General features: G+C 47.7%; 1 protein-coding gene and 1 long non-coding RNA gene across 2 annotated transcripts in view; one reads left to right on the top strand and one right to left on the bottom strand.

Moving 5' to 3' along the window:
• Positions 1-16,208, top strand: part of LOC116987847 (dedicator of cytokinesis protein 2-like) — a 1,012,655-nt gene that overhangs the window by 391,872 nt on the left and 604,575 nt on the right. The gene's annotated exons all lie outside the window — the stretch shown is intronic.
• LOC116982662 lies at positions 1,950-4,100 on the bottom strand. Its single transcript, XR_004414511.1, has 3 exons — positions 4,088-4,100; positions 3,387-3,388; positions 1,950-2,112 (listed from the first exon to the last, which is right to left on the bottom strand). It is a non-coding gene; the product is annotated as an uncharacterized LOC116982662 (long non-coding RNA).

The following is a 16,208-nucleotide window of genomic DNA, read 5'->3' as shown; positions in this document are numbered from 1 at the left end:
AAAAGATTTAGTAGGAACCTGAGGGGTAACCTTTCCACACAAAAGTGGTAGGTATATGGAAAGAGCTGCTGGAGGAGGTAGTTGAGGCAGGGGCTATTGCAACGTTCAAGAGACAAGAAGGTACATGGATAGGGAATTTTTAGAGGGATATGGGCCAAACGCAGGCAGGTGGGACTAGTGTAGATGGGACATGTTGGCCGGTGTGGGCAAGTTGTGCCGACGGGCCTGTTTCCATGCTTTATGAATCTATGACTATTACTCTGTGAGTCTTTGACTCTATGTCGCTGTGGCTCTATGATTCTGTGACTATAACTCACCGGCTCCTGCCCCAACCCCTCTTCAGTATTGGTCTCATTGTTGCTTGATAACTCTTCCACAGAGCACCTCCCTGCATTAAAGGTGCAGTGTTATTGCAAATTGCTGTTGTTCTAATTCGGGGAGGCAAGACATGAGGCACCAATTTGGGGCAAGGCTTCGATGCAACAGTTTGCCTCTCATCTTGTTCCAGGGTAGTAGCTGTATTATTTTCCTCTCCATCGATTCAAGTTGATCGCACTACTTTCCTGGGTTAATAGCACTCATCATTAACATTGCGCCAGTATTTGTGATGTTGACACCATTATGAACATCCCCGCTCTCTCCGTCCCTCCCCATCCTAGCCGTCGTACTAGTCTCACTGTCACCCTGTTGAGTTTCACTGTCTGTATCACTCGGTATCACCTTCTCCATTGCTGTAGATATGCAGAGGTTTGGGCTCTTGGGGAATGGCAAGCGGGTGTCCGTGAGAATGGGCTGATGACATCACTTTGCAAGCTGCTGGACCTGGCTCTACCAAGAAGCTTCAGGAAGCTTCTGCACCTGTGACCCACTGGTTGCCACGAAGTCCGGGCTTTTGCAGGAGCTCCAGAACACTGACGCTTAATGCATCAGGGCTTTCACTTAACTTTTTTCCCCTGTTGCCAGCCGGGCAACCTCGGCAGCTTTTTAGGTTGCCAAATGACAGTTTAGGTGGTCATTTAAGACGGTTTGCATGACGCGTGCGATAATGTGCTCGGACGAAGTGCGTAGTTACCAGTCGGAATTATGCTCAATGAAGCATTCATATATTATTTCTGCTTCAAATAAAGTCACAAACTAAACATATTCATATGGTACATGATATATCCCACAATGACATACAGCAAAATTATAATACAGTATCAGTCTGAGGTAGACAGTAGCTCAGAGGACTGCTCTATAGTTGTTGACAGGATGGTTCAGTTGCCTAATAAATTATGGAGACCATTGACTCCATCTATACTTCAACCTTTGTACATGGCATTCATCGACCTCACTAAGGCCTTCGACTCGGTATCAAGGGAACTCTTATGGGACATCCTATCCACCTGTAGATTCTGTTCTCGCCATCGTAGAGTCTGTCCTCACCTTCTCCATCACGGTCTGGTTTGGCTCAGCCACCAAGCACGACACCTGGAGGCTGCAGCAAATCGTCCGATCAGCTGAGAAGCTTATTGGCTGCAACCTTCCCTCCATTGATACACTGCAAGGGCCAGGAAGCGAGCGGGCAAGATCATCTCTGACCCCTCTCACCCTGGCCACAAACTCTTTGAATCACTTCCCTCTGGAAGGCGACTCTGGACTGTCAAAGCTGCCACAGCCAGACATAAAAAACTGTTTTTATCCACGAGTAGTTGCTCTACTCAACAGCCAAAAATCTGTAGCCTCCCTTTGATCTGGTATTTTGTTGGTTCACATGCTTGATCAATGGTGTTTTATCATTAATGTTTTATTATTATTAATGTTTAGTGTTTTCTGAGTCATTCGTAACTGTCACTGTATGTCATGTTGTTACTTGTGGGCGGAGCACCAAGGCAAATTCCTTGTATGTGAATACTTGGCCAATAAACTTACTTACTTACTTACTGTGAATGCCCTGAAAAGGACATTCGAATTCTGAGACTCCTCCACGATGACGTGCTTGACACAGTCATGGCCAGCAGCAGCAACTGTGAGCCGTTTCAAGTCAGATCAGGAGTGAAACAGGGATGCGTGATTGCCCCAACACTGTTCACCATCTTCACTGCGACAACCATCCACATCATCCAGGATGACCTACCGTACGAAATCGTCTACAGAACAGATGGCAGACTTTTCAATCTTGCCCGTGTAAAGTCCAAAACTAAGACATCTATGAGCTCCCTCATCGAGTTCCAATACATAGACGACAACTGTGTTGCAGCTCTCTCAGAAAATCATCTGCAACAGATCCTGACTGCCTTCGACAGTGTATACATGAAACTTGGACTTACCATCAACTCCAAGAAAACTCAGGTTATCTACCAATCCTCACCAACTGAGACAAACCTGAAAGAACCTTCAATTGGTGAAACAACCCTGGAAAATGTGGATCACGTTCCGTACCTTGGAAGTCACCTCTCCTCCAATGTCGACCTTGATGACGAGATCCAATATAGAAACATAGAAAATAGGTTCAAGAGTAGGCCATTCGGCCCTTCGAGCTTGCACCGCCATTCAATATGATCATGGCTGATCATCCAACTCAGTATCCTGTACATGCCTTCTCTCCATACCCCCTGATACCTTTAGCCACAAGGGCCACATCTAACTCCCTCTTAAATATAGCCAATGAAATGGCCTCAACTACCTTCAGTGGCAGAGAATTCCAGAGATTCACCACTCTCTGTGCGAATGTTTTTTTTCTCATCTCGGTCCTAAAGGATTTCCCCTTTATCCTCAAACTGTGACCCCTTGTCCTGGACTTCCCCAACATCGGGAACAATCTTCCTGCATCTAGCCTGTCCAACCCCTTAAGAATTTTGTAAGTTTCTATTAGATCCCCCCTCAAATTTCTAAATTCTAGCGAGTACAAGCCGAGTCTATCCAGTCTTTCGTCATATGAAAGTCCTGCCATCCCAGGAATCAGTCAGGTATCTGTATCTCAATATCGTCTTAAGTGTGCTGGAACAGCTTTTGGACGTCTTAAAACGAGGGTCTTTCAAAATCGTGACATCTGAACAGACACCAAAATGTTAGTGTACAAGGCAGTGGTGATTCCAACGCTCCTGTATGCATCAGAAACCTGGACACCGTACTGACGCCATCTGAAAACCATATAACCATATAACAATTACAGCACGGAAACCGGCCATCTCGACCCTTCTAGTCCGTGCCGAACACGTATTCTCCCCTAGTCCCATATACCTGCGCTCAGACCATAACCCTCCATTCCTTTCCCGTCCATATAACTATCCAATTTATTTTTAAATGATAAAAACGAACCTGCCTCCACCACCTTCCCTGGAAGCTCATTCCACACAGCTACCACTCTCTGAGTAAAGAAGTTCCCCCTCATGTTACCCCTAAACTTCTGTCCCTTAATTCTCAAGTCATGTCCCCTTGTTTGAATCTTCCCTACTCTCAGTGGGAAAAGCTTATCCACGTCAACTCTGTCTATCCCTCTCATCATTTTAAAGACCTCTATCAAGTCCCCCCTTAACCTTCTGCGCTCCAAAGAATAAAGACCTAACTTGTTCAACCTTTCTCTGTAACTTAGTTGCTGAAACCCAGGCAACATTCTAGTAAATCTCCTCTGTACTACATAGAAACATAGAAACATAGAAATTAGGTGCAGGAGTAGGCCATTCGGCCCTTCGAGCTTGCACCGCCATTCAATATGATCATGGCTGATCATCCAACTCAGTATCCCGTACCTGCCTTCTCTCCATACCCTCTGATCCCCTTAGCCACAAGGGCCACATCTAACTCCCTCTTAAATATAGCCAATGAACTGGCCTCGACTACCCTCTGTGGCAGGGAGTTCCAGAGATACACCACTCTCTGTGTGAAAAAAGTTCTTCTCACCTCGGTTTTAAAGGATTTCCCCCTTATCCTTAAGCTGTGACCCCTTGTCCTGGACTTCCCCAACATCGGGAGCAATCTTCCTGCATCTAGCCTGTCCAACCCCTTAAGAATTTTGTAAGTTTCTATAAGATCCCCTCTCAATCTCCTAAATTCTAGAGAGTATAAACCAAGTCTATCCAGTCTTTCTTCATAAGACAGTCCTGACATCCCAGGAATCAGTCTGGTGAACCTTCTCTGCACTCCCTCTATGGCAATAATGTCCTTCCTCAGATTTGGAGACCAAAACTGTACGCAATACTCCAGGTGTGGTCTCACCAAGACCCCGTACAACTGCAGTAGAACCTCCCTGCTCCTATACTCAAATCCTTTTGCTATGAAAGCTAACATACCATTCGCTTTCTTCACTGCCTGCTGCACCTGCATGCCCACTTTCAATGACTGGTGTACCATGACACCCAGGTCTCGCTGCATCTCCCCTTTTCCTAGTCGGCCACCATTTAGATAATAGTCTGCTTTCCTGTTTTTGCCACCAAAATGGATAACCTCACATTTATCCACATTATACTGCATCTGCCAAACATTTGCCCACTCACCCAGCCTATCCAAGTCACCTTGCAGTCTCCTAGCATCCTCCTCACAGCTAACACTGCCCCCCAGCTTAGTGTCATCCGCAAACTTGGAGATATTGCCTTCAATTCCCTCATCCAGATCATTAATATATATTGTAAATAGCTGGGGTCCCAGCACTGAGCCTTGCGGTACCCCACTAGTCACTGCCTGCCATTGTGAAAAGGACCCGTTTACTCCTACTCTTTGCTTCCTGTTTGCCAGCCAGTTCTCTATCCACATCAATACTGAACCCCCAATGCCGTGTGCTTTAAGTTTGTAAACTAATCTCTTATGTGGGACCTTGTCGAAAGCCTTCTGGAAGTCCAGATACACCACATCCACTGGTTCTCCCCTATCCACGCTACTAGTTACATCCTCGAAAAATTCTATAAGATTCGTCAGACATGATTTACCTTTTGTAAATCCATGCTGACTTTGTCCAATGATTTCACCACTTTCCAAATGTGCTGCTATCCCATCTTTAATAACTGACTCTAGCAGTTTCCCCACTACCGATGTTAGACTAACTGGTCTGTAATTTCCCGTTTTCTCTCTCCCTCCCTTCTTAAAAAGTGGGGTTACGTTTGCTACCCGCCAATCCTCAGGAACTACTCCAGAGTCTAAAGAGTTTTGAAAGATTATTACTAATGCATCCACTATTTCTGGAGCTACTTCCTTAAGTACTCTCGGATGCAGCCTATCTGGCCCTGGGGATTTATCGGCCTTTAATCCATTTAATTTACCCAACACCACTTCCCGGCTAACCTGGATTTCACTCAATTCCTCCAACTCCTTTGACCCGCGGTCCCCTGCTATTTCCGGCAGATTATTTATGTCTTCCTTGGTGAAGACGGAACCAAAGTAGTTATTCAATTGGTCCGCCATATCCTTGTTCCCCATGATCAACTCACCCGTTTCTGACTGCAAGGGACCTACATTTGTTTTAACTAATCTCTTTCTTTTCACATATCTATAAAAACTTTTGCAGTCAGTTTTTATGTTCCCTGCCAGTTTTCTTTCATAATCTATTTTTCCTTTCCTAATTAAGCCCTTTGTCCTCCTCTGCTGGTCTCTGAATTTCTCCCAGTCCTCCGGTATGCTGCTTTTTCTGGCTAATTTGTACGCATCATCCTTCGCTTTGATACTATTGGGACTTTCATTGATACAATGATACTTTCATTGCCTCTTTGCGACATATGGCTCGGCGGTGCCGCCTTGAAGCGATAACACCGGACGAAATGATCAGGGACGTCCTGGTCAACGGTCTCCTAAACTCTAAGCTGCGTGATGAGCTCCTGATGAAGCCTGATCTAACGCTAAGGGATGCCATGCATGCCGCTCGCATGACCTCTGCTGTTGGCTCCGTATCTCAACCGGTGTCCCAGGACATCAATTTCACCGGTACTGCTGGCCGTCGGCGGATCAATAGCCCGCCACGCCGGTTCACCGCCTCTGCACCCGCTAAGGTCACCCCTCGTCACTGCCCAAATTGCAATTTCTCTTCGCACCAGTTCAACGTTTGCCCAGCGCAGGGTAAAACTTGTAATTCCTGCGGGAAGCTGAACCACTTTTCTGCAGCTTGTCGATCGCGTGGGAAACCTGTCCCTGCTCCTAGAAGGAGTCTAAACAACCTTGCGGACTGTGATAGCGCGCCTGGTTCCCAGTACCAGCCAGATGAACTCCCTGATTCTGATACGAGTTCCTCCCATGGTGATTCCACTGTGTTTTCGCTTTTGGGTGCACCTGCATTGATAACAGATCCTTCTGTACATGTTACTGTGAATGGACACTCCTTCCCTGCGAAGGTCGATACTGGTGCTTTTGCCAATGTTATGTCTGTTAGCCTCTTCAAGCAGATAAGCTCGGGGGAGAGGGTGACTCCCGATGACTCCCGCCTTCATGCCTATGGGGGAGGTATTCTGGTCACCGTGGGGAAGGCCACGGTTATCTGTACAGTTCTTGAGACCTCTCGGCCCCTCACTTTTCTCCTGCTGGAATCTGAAAACGTCACCCTGCTGGGCGCCCGTGCATGCCAGGACTTTGGTTTGGTCTCTTTCCACCGCGACATCCACCTGGTGCAGGCTCCCATGGAACCCTTGAACGAGTATCCCGACCGTTTTGATGACGTTCTGCGCAAACTGCCCTGTGCCTACAAAATCGTTGTTGACCCGGGGGTCAACCCGGTAATTAGACCGGCCCACCGTGTGTCTTTTGCCATGAAGGGCCGCGTGGAGTCCACACTGCGTGACATGGTGGCCACGGGCATCCTCAAGGAGGTGAGCGCTCCCACCCTGTGGGTCTCCACCATGGTCGTCGCTGCCAAGAAGGATGCGAGCGAGATCAGGATCTGCATCAACCCGAAAGACCTGAACCTTGCTATCAAACGCCCGCACTACCCCATGCGGACGGTGGAGGACGTCGCTGCACAGGTCGGTCCGGCCACAGCCTTCTCGGTCCTAGATGCCAAGAGCTCCTTTTGGCAGATCCCTCTGGATGAACGTTCCTCCTTCCTGACTACCTTTAGCACACCTTTCGGCAGGTTCCGTTTTCTCCGCATGCCTTTTGGGATCAACTCAGCAAGCGAGGTTTTCCAGCGCACCATGGAACAGCTGTTTGCCGGGTTGCCGTGCGCTATCATTGTGGATGACATCCTGGTGTACGGGAGGGACGTCGCTGAGCTCGACCTGCACCTCCGCCAAGTCCTGGACAGGGCTCGTGAGATCAATCTCAAACTCAACCCGAAGAAGTGTCGGTTCCGCATTCAGGAAGTCACTTACGTAGGCCACGTTTTCACGGCCGGGGGACTAAAGCCAGACCCCCTGGCCTGCAGCGCTTTCTGGGCATGGTCAACTACCTGGGGAAGTTCATACCCGATCTCAGCGAACTGAGTGCCCCCCACGTACTCTCTCTATTTTGTTGACATCCTTCCTATAATTAGGCGACCAAAATTGTACCCCATACTCCAGAAAACACTTGAAAATGTCCATCAACGATGTCTTCGAAGCAGCCTAAATATCAGTTGGGAGGACAGAAGAAACAACGTCAGCGTGCTGAATGAAGCAGAAACATCTAGCATCAAAGCCTTCGTCATCAAGAACCAACTAAGATGGGCCGGTCATGTTGTCGGTCATAAGGTAAACCTTCTACTCCCAGCTTAAAGAAGGCAAACGGGAAAAAGCCGGGCAAAAGAAGAGATTCAAAGACGCCTTAAAAGCCAGCATGAAGAAATGTGAAATCGACACCGACAATTGGGGAACCAATGCCAAGGACAGGAAACTCTGGCGAACCATCATCCAAGAAGGAAGAGCGACCTCTCGAAGCCAAGAGATGCGCAGAGTTAGAAGAAAAGAGAAGAGAAGGGAAAGAGAGGCAGCAACAACCAAAGCACGATCTGCCGTCTGGAATTACCTGTCCTGAATGCCGAAGAACTTTCAAAGCCAGGATTGGTGTCATAAGCCACCTGAGAGTCCATAAAAACAACAGAATGTCGTAAACCATCATCCTCGACCTCGAGGGAAAGCCACAACAACGACTTCACGCTGCCTCGGAAGCACAGCCAACATAATCAAAGACTTGTCCCACACGGTCATTCCTTCTTCTCCCTGCTCTCATCCAGCAGAAGATACAGAAACTCTAATCAAATCCGGGGCTTTGGCGCAGTGAGGCAGCAACTCCACCGCTGTGCCACTGCCCACGAAATCCCAGCTTCTGCAGTCCCATGATTTTCCATCTTGGATTAGTTTAGTTTACTTCTTTGTCACGTGTAACGAGGTACGGTGAAAAGCTTTTGTTGCATGCTAACCAGTCAGCGGGAAGATCATGTGAGCTGCCAACTGTGTGCAGATGTGTTGGGGTAGAGGTTTGAAAGAGTGGAGCAATAAGCGAGATTGGTATTTCCATAAACGTGAGGAACCATGCGATTTGTCAAAGGTCACCCGGGATCTTTTTTTAAAGCGAACGCAGGGCTGTATAAACTGTGTATAAATTGTTAACCATTCTACCAAGCAATCAATCTAGAATTCTGTCAACTCCATCGCTTCCTTTCTTGTTCTGCTGTTCACACACTACTTACATACTCCCAGTTCCAGTTCTGTTCATTAATCTGCAAGTATGATATATTCAAAAAGTTAAAGAATTTATTATTTTCATTTAATCCTTAATGTGCTTGTTCCTGGAGTAAGAAAATATTACTTGTGTTTGAAACACTTTCTTATCTTTATTCATAATTTATGTGTAAAAATATATTTAATCGTAGGCAGGGAGCGACTGTATCAGTGTTATGTGGGCTGATGCTTTACCTACAGGCGGTGTGAATGAACCGTTAAAGGGCCCGTCCCGCTTGGCGATTTTTTTCGGCGGCTGCCGGCAACATTAACTGACGTATCAGGTCACCGGAATATTTGCGGCGTGACACGGCGTGATGTGGCGTGATGACGTTTAGACGCGCGGTGTTTTTTCAAGTGCCGCAACATTTTTTTTGTCGCCGCTGGATTTTGAAATGTTTAAAATCTTTTGGCGACACTGATATGACGCCGGCAGTCGCCGAATAAAATCACCAAGTGGGACAGGGCCTGAAGGCAAAGATTGATCTCCGAGGAAAACTGAGTACAGGGTTGGCCCTGTGAAGGAGCCGCCTATCTGATATAAGACATTTAACTGTGAAATGCCTGCCCTTTAGTATTATATAGATTGAGTGGAGGGTCTGTGCTGTTCCAAGTTGGCGGTGGTTGCGGTGCGTTTCCCACAGCCATCTCGCCCAGTGCACGTTGACCAGCACAGTTTGCCAGCCCTTGTTAGCAGAGGCTCTTTGTGCAGGTGTTACCCGAAGCCCAAAGGTTTTGTGGAGGGTCTGCGTTGGGATTGGGCACGCAGCGAGCTAGTGAGAGGGCTGTCAGATCAGATCAGCCCAGGTTGCCTCGTGGCCGAAGGGCAGATTTTAATGGGTCGTTATTAAACTGTTCGTCTGTACGGCATCGCCAGCTCTCTCTCTCCCAGATCCCCCACCCCAACTATCGACAAAGTCTGACTGAGAAAATGCTGCCACTCACATTACGGGTTGGCTCCACGTTTGCCCACTTGCTGGGGTGGGCGGCACTTCCTTCAAAGAGAGCACAAACAGGTCCCGTCAGCTGGGGAGCTGTGACCCACCCCTGAGTGAAGCCTCTAGTTTGGCTGCGGTTTAAATGGCTGCAAATTCTCATAATTAGCACCGCCTGGCTCCCAACTGTGTGCCCTGACAGACTGGAACCAACCCCAGAGGTTAAAGCAACAACATCTTTATTTAAGCCAACCCACCTCGAAAGTTTAACCAGCCTGTTCGAATCCGATCTGAACTTTCCAACCTACCCCCCACACAGCACATTCTCCTCGTTTCCTTCAATCCAGGAAGGTTTGTTTAAATCGGAATGTCTCAAATTGGTTGACCACAAAACTTGTAGTTCGTGAAAATCAATATCGAATGTGAATGGCTGTGACTCAGGCTAATGCCAGGGATTTGATCATTGACAGGCTCGTTCCAGGCATTCTTGCATCTTCAAGGCTGGTGCAGTATTGAGAATCATTTAAATAGATTCATTTGTGGATTTGTGCAGCCTACAGTATGCTGTGGCACACTGCTGACATACTTGATGGATACATTTATTCATCAATCTCATTGAAATGAATACGAAGATCTGTACACACACAGTAGCTCAGCTGGCGAGAATGCTTATCCCGAATGACCCTTGACCTGGGCATGCGCAGTTGTAATACCGAACTCGCTTCATGTTGTGCGTGATTGTAGATCCATGTCTGGGACCAGCAGAGGGTGGAATTCATTGCCACAGACAGCTGTGAAAGTTGCCTTAATAATATCTCTGTTATATTTCATAGGATCATAAGCGATAGGAGCAGAATTAGGCCATTCGGCCCATCAAGTTGACTGCCATTCAATCATGGCTGATCTATGTTTCCCTCTCAACCCCTTCACCCCATAACCCCTGACACTCGTATTAATCAAGAATCTATCAATCTCTGCCTTAAAAATATCAGTTGACTTGGCCTCCACAGTCTTCTGTGGCAAAGAAATCCACAGATTCACCACCACTGATTCATATTTATTTTTCATTGATTAGTTTTGGTACATGACACACTGGGAAAGGGGAAAGAATCACTTTGCTCCCGAATAGTTCAGTGTAGTTTATTGTCACATGTACCGAGGTACAGTGAAGAGCTTTTGTTGCGTGCTAACCAGTCAGCGGGAAGACAATACATGATTACAATCGAGCCGTCCACAGTGTACAGACACATGTGATAAAGGGAATATCGTGAATAACGTTTAATGCAAGATAAATCCAGTAAAATCCGATCCAATATAGTCCGAGGGTTTCTAATGAGGTAGATAAGGTCTGAAGAAGGGTCTCGACCCGAAACGTCACCCATTCCTTCTCTCCAGAGATGCTGCCTGTCCCGCTGAGTTACTCCAGCATTCTGTGCCGATCTTCGGTGTAAACCTGCATCTACAGTTCCTTCCTGCACTTAGATACTCGTTATGTTCCGAATCCGACCTTTCTGTCCTGGGCCTCCCCCATGGCCAGAGTGAGTCCCACCACAAACTGGAGGAACAGCACCTCATATTCCGCTTGGGTAGTTTATACCCCAGCGGTACGAACATTGACTTCTCCAATTTCAGGTAGTCCCTGCTTTCTCCTTCCTTCCCCTCCCCTTCCCAGCTCTCCCACAGCCCACTTTGTTTCTTCTTCCCCCCCCCCCCACATCAGTCTGAAGAAAGGTCTCGACCCGAAATGTCACCTATTCCTTCGCTCCATAGATGCTGCCTCACCCGCTGGGTTTCCCCAGCATTTTTGTGTCTATCTTCGGTGTAAACCAGCATCTGCAGTTCCTTCCTGCACATAGATAGTTGTTATGGTGCTTTTAATCCGTTCTATTTATCTTTCATTGATTAGTTTAGTTTATTTTCAATTGAGCCGGGTGACACAGGCAAAGTACCGCTCTGCTCTCTGACATGGCGCAGTTAATCTGCCCGGGAACAGATGGCACTTCAGTTTACTGTCTCTTCAGAGACAATGACACTTCCGAGGACTGTAATGCTGCCCTGGAGTGCCAGCCCAGCTGTGTTTGAACAGACAGTGGTGTTTGAACTCACAACCTATCTGGCTCCTGCAGAAGTATGGAGCTACAAAGCCCGAGGGGTAACTTTTCCACACAGAGGGTGGTGGGTGTATGGAACGAGCTGCCAGAGGAGGTAGTTGAGGCTGGGACTATCCCAACGTTTAAGAAACAGTTGGACAGGTACATGGATAGGACAGGTTTAGAGGGTTATGGACCAAGCGCAGGCAAGTAGGACTAGGGTAGCTGGGACATTGTTGGCCAGTGCGAGCGTTGGGCCGAATGGCCTGTTTCCACTCTGTATGAATCTGTGACTCTATGACTAACAGGGTCTTGAGCCCAATTTATCCTTGCCGACCAAAATGCCCCATCGAAGCTAGTCCCATATTCCCGCATTTGGCTCATATCCCTTGAAACCTATCCTCTCCGTGTTCCTGTCCAAGTGTCTTGTAAATGTAGACCTTAGGAATTGCAGATGCTGGTTTTTAAAATAAGACACAAAGTGCTGCGCGATCTTGTAAACCAGCTGACTTACTTCAGCACTATGTATTTCTTTTCGGTCTTGTAAATGTTATTGTACATGCCTTAACTACCTCCTCTGGCAGCTCATTCCCTGGATGGCGGGACTGTCATATTCTGAGAGAATGGAGCAGCTGGGCTTGTACACTCTGGAGTTTAGAAGGATGAGGGGATCTCATTGAAACATATAAGATTGCTAAGGGCTTGGACACACTAGAGGCAGGAAACATGTTCCCGATGTTGGGGGAGTCCAGAACCAGGGGCCACAGTTTAAGAATAAGGAGCAAGCCATTTAGAACGGAGACGAGGAAACACTTTTTCTCACAGAGAGTGGTGAGTCTGTGGAATTCTCTGCCTCAGAGGGCGGTGGAGGCAGGTTCTCTGGATACTTTCAAGAGGGAGCTAGATAGGGCTTAAAAATAGCGGAGTCAGGGGATATGGGGAGAAGGCAGGAACGGGGTACTGATTGGGGATGATCAGCCATGATCACATTGAATGGCGGTGCTGGCTCGAATAGCCAAATGGCCTAATCCTGCACCTATTGTCTATTGTCTATTGTCTATTGCCAACCTTCCTGTTCATCGCGGTGTGTGTCTGTGTCACATTGGCTTTGCACCGTGTGAATTTCACTCAGACAGCGCTCCCCCCGCTTGCCCTTTCCCTCGCCTGCATAACGGGCTGGTGAAGGAAACGATGTGTGTGCGTGTGTGTGCGCGTGTGTGTGTGTGTGTGTGTGTGTGTGTGTGTGTGTGTGTGTGTGTGTGTGTGTGTGTGTGTGTGTGTGTGTGTGCGTGTGCATGTGCGTGTGCATGTGCGTTTGCGTGTGTGTGTGTGTGACTTGATAGTCGCCAGCAGTCGCCTGAAAAATCGCCTAAGTGGGACAGGCCCATAAGCCTTCTGCCCTCCAAGCGACAAAGTCCTAGCTTGCTCAGTCAGTTCCTGTACCTCAGGCCCTTGAGTCCTGCCAACATCCCCTGTAATATTAATCAATATTATTTGCTGTGCCCATCGAATTAGAGCACTCAACCTTATTTCTCTGCTAAATGACCCAAATGCCCACAATATCTTTCTGAGAATAATTGGAGAAGTTCCCTGTAAACCTTGCGTGAAAGATTCAGACTGCAGGTTGGAGACCAAGAGTAATAGTCTATTGATTTTGCTCTCAATCATCCCTTCCCCACCCCCTGAAGATTTCTCATTCCAAGAGCAAACATCTTTACTTTATTTACTAATCCTTCTATAAATCTCCCAAAACATGAACGAGTTGGCAACTGAGCTGCAATGCGAGGGGTTACTATAGACAATAGACAATAGCCTACTCCTGCACCTATTTTCTATGTTTCTATGTTTCTATAAACTAAGCATCAGGCGTAACAAAGAGGTAGGAGTAGGTGTAACTGTATCAATAAATCTTTCTTTGCTTCTATTTATACTTGAAGTGATAGCTATAGTGGAGAGATTCTATCCTCCTGTTCCTTCCATTACTCAACTTCACACACCAAGAAAATTATTGATACACAAAAGAGGTCAAGGAGAGAGCCTTCTTCATCCCACCTCCAGCAGCCCGTTATTCTCAGAGGGATTTCCTCGGCCGCAAGTTCTCCTTGATTCTCGATGAGCAAAATAGATTAAAAAACAAACGGCACACAGTAGCCAATAGTTTTTACTGAATTGGATACAAACAGACTTTGTGAATTAGTAAGTGACTCTGCAGCTTATGAAAATCTATAGCGCGGAGCACAGCGTGTAATTGGCAGAAGCACTAGGGACTGCGGCCGAGCTTGATGTTTTATCAGTGTTGTTGCTGTTTGAACTCGTTATTTCGAAATGGGGAGAGAATCCAGAAATCGGAGGAGTAAAGGGACTTGGGAGTGCTGGTGCAGGATTCCCAAAATGTTAATTTGCAAGTCGAATCGGTGGTAAGGAAGGAAAATTCAATGCTAGCATTTATATCAAAGAGGACTGGAATACACAAAAACAGAGCTGTAACGCTGAGGCTCTATAAGGGAGGCGCTGGTCAGTCCACATTTGGAGTACTGTGAGCAGATTTGGCCCCCGTATCTGAGGAAGGATGTGCTGGCTCTGGAGAGGGTCCAGAGGAGGTTTACAAGAATGATTCCAGGAATGAGTGGGTCAGCATATGATGAGAGTAGACAAAAGTGCTGGAGAAACTCAGCGGGTGCGGCAGCATCTATGGAGCGAAGGAAATAGGTGTAGTTTCGGGCCGAAACCCTTCTTCAGACTGATCAGACAGATTGAAATGTTGCCGACTGGCCCGCTGCAGACTGCAGGAGTACGTGCTGAGGGACTCACTGAAGCTCAGTGCACCCAACGCCAAGGCTCGGTGAGGGAGGACCACAGTCTATTGTCCTTCCGCTGCTAGACATGGGGGGGGGGGGGGGCAGAGTCTGGTGGGGACACCCCTCGAACAAGGGAAGGGGCATCACCCCAGGAGACCATGCGAGTGGCAAGGGTGTTTTGCTTAAAGATGGGTGCGAACACTACTGACCTTAACACTATAGGAGTCATACAGCGTGAAAATAGGCCCTTCGGCCCATCTTGCCCATGCCAACCAACATGCACCATCTGCACTGGTCCCACCTGCCTGTGTTTAGCCCATATCCCTCATAACCTATTCTATCTATGTATCTGTCTAAAGCAGGGGTGGGCAACCTTGTTGTGCATGGGGGCCGGGACGCATGTCTGTGAGTGGATGTCGGGCGACATCTATCACGTGTACACATAGATCCCGCCCCGGGTGACAGGCATCAAATCACGTGTTCACATAGATCCCGCCCCTTCGAGGTCGCCACCCGGAGCACTGGCCCCTAGTTACGGGCGCTCACCAACATGGCGAACCTACGGACCATTGCCCTTGCACTGTCCTGAAGGCGGTGGCTCAAATACTCACACTCACTCGTCCCCGGCCTATTGACAACCCCGATCCCCACAGTGAAGCCCAGACACAGAAGGTGCGCGGCCGTGCCGGCGGTTTTGCGCAGGATGTGGTGCAGCCAGAGCTCGGCGCTTGCCGCTGCTGGCTCCGCCATTGTGACCGCCAGCGCAGGCCTCCTTACATCCTTGCATCATCGCGGCCTCGGACCCGGGAGGTACCGGAGATGACGGAAGTCTGCGGGCGGGGAAAAAACGCCTGCGGGCCGGATGATTTCGGGTTGCGGGCCGCATTCGGCCCGGGGGCCATAGGTTGCCGACCCCTGGTCTAAATGTTTCTTAAACATTGCGATAGCATTGAATGTACAAACAGACATTGAGAAAGTCTGAAGTGATTTTGCACACTTTTTGTTTTATATAGATTTTAAATCTGAGATAATAATCTATTATCCTGAATAAAATGTATTCTACGGAAAGGACAGATTCCTGGGCAGCCGACTGTGTGAATTCTGAAGCAAAGCAGCAACGTTGCACAACCTGAAGTTACTTTTGTCAGACAGAAAAATATTAAAACTCCACCAGCTTTGGAATTAAGGGGCACATGTTCGAATTCTACGCTCACAATAGCAAAGGCTGTAAAGGGAGATTGTTCCTGAAACAGTAAAGAGAAACGGCACAGGGAACATGTTCCGTGAAATTGTACAAGGATCGAGTAGAAATAATTTGTTCGGGGAATATGTATCGTGAGATTGTACAGGGACGGAGTATTGAGAAACTGCAAAGAGAGCAGCTGTGGAGAAATTGTATCTGATTGTGGTTTTATTTTACAATATTATTATCTCGCATCTGCTGGGAGGCCAACATATTTCAGGCAGACCAAAAGAACGTCTTTGGGCAGCACCGTGGCGCAGTGGTAGAGTTGGTATCCTACAGTGTTTACAGCGCCAGGGACCCAGTTTCGATCCCGACTATACTGAAATCCTCTTGTTATGAAGGCCAACATTCCATTAGCTTTCCTCACTGTCTGATGTCCCTGTACACCGGTCACTGAAAGTTGGCGTGCAGGTACAGCAGGCAGTGAAGAAAGCTAATGGAATGTTGTCCTTCAAAACAAGAGGATTTCAGTAGAGGAGTAAAGAGGTTCTTCTGCAGTTGTATAGGGCTCTGGTGAGACCACATCTGGAGTATTGTGAACAATT

The sequence above is a fragment of the Amblyraja radiata genome, chromosome 1 (assembly GCF_010909765.2).
Source record: "Amblyraja radiata isolate CabotCenter1 chromosome 1, sAmbRad1.1.pri, whole genome shotgun sequence".
In the NCBI taxonomy this organism is placed as follows: domain Eukaryota; kingdom Metazoa; phylum Chordata; class Chondrichthyes; order Rajiformes; family Rajidae; genus Amblyraja; species Amblyraja radiata.
Note: the sequence above shows the minus strand (reverse complement) of the source record. Positions and strands in the feature narration are given on the sequence as shown.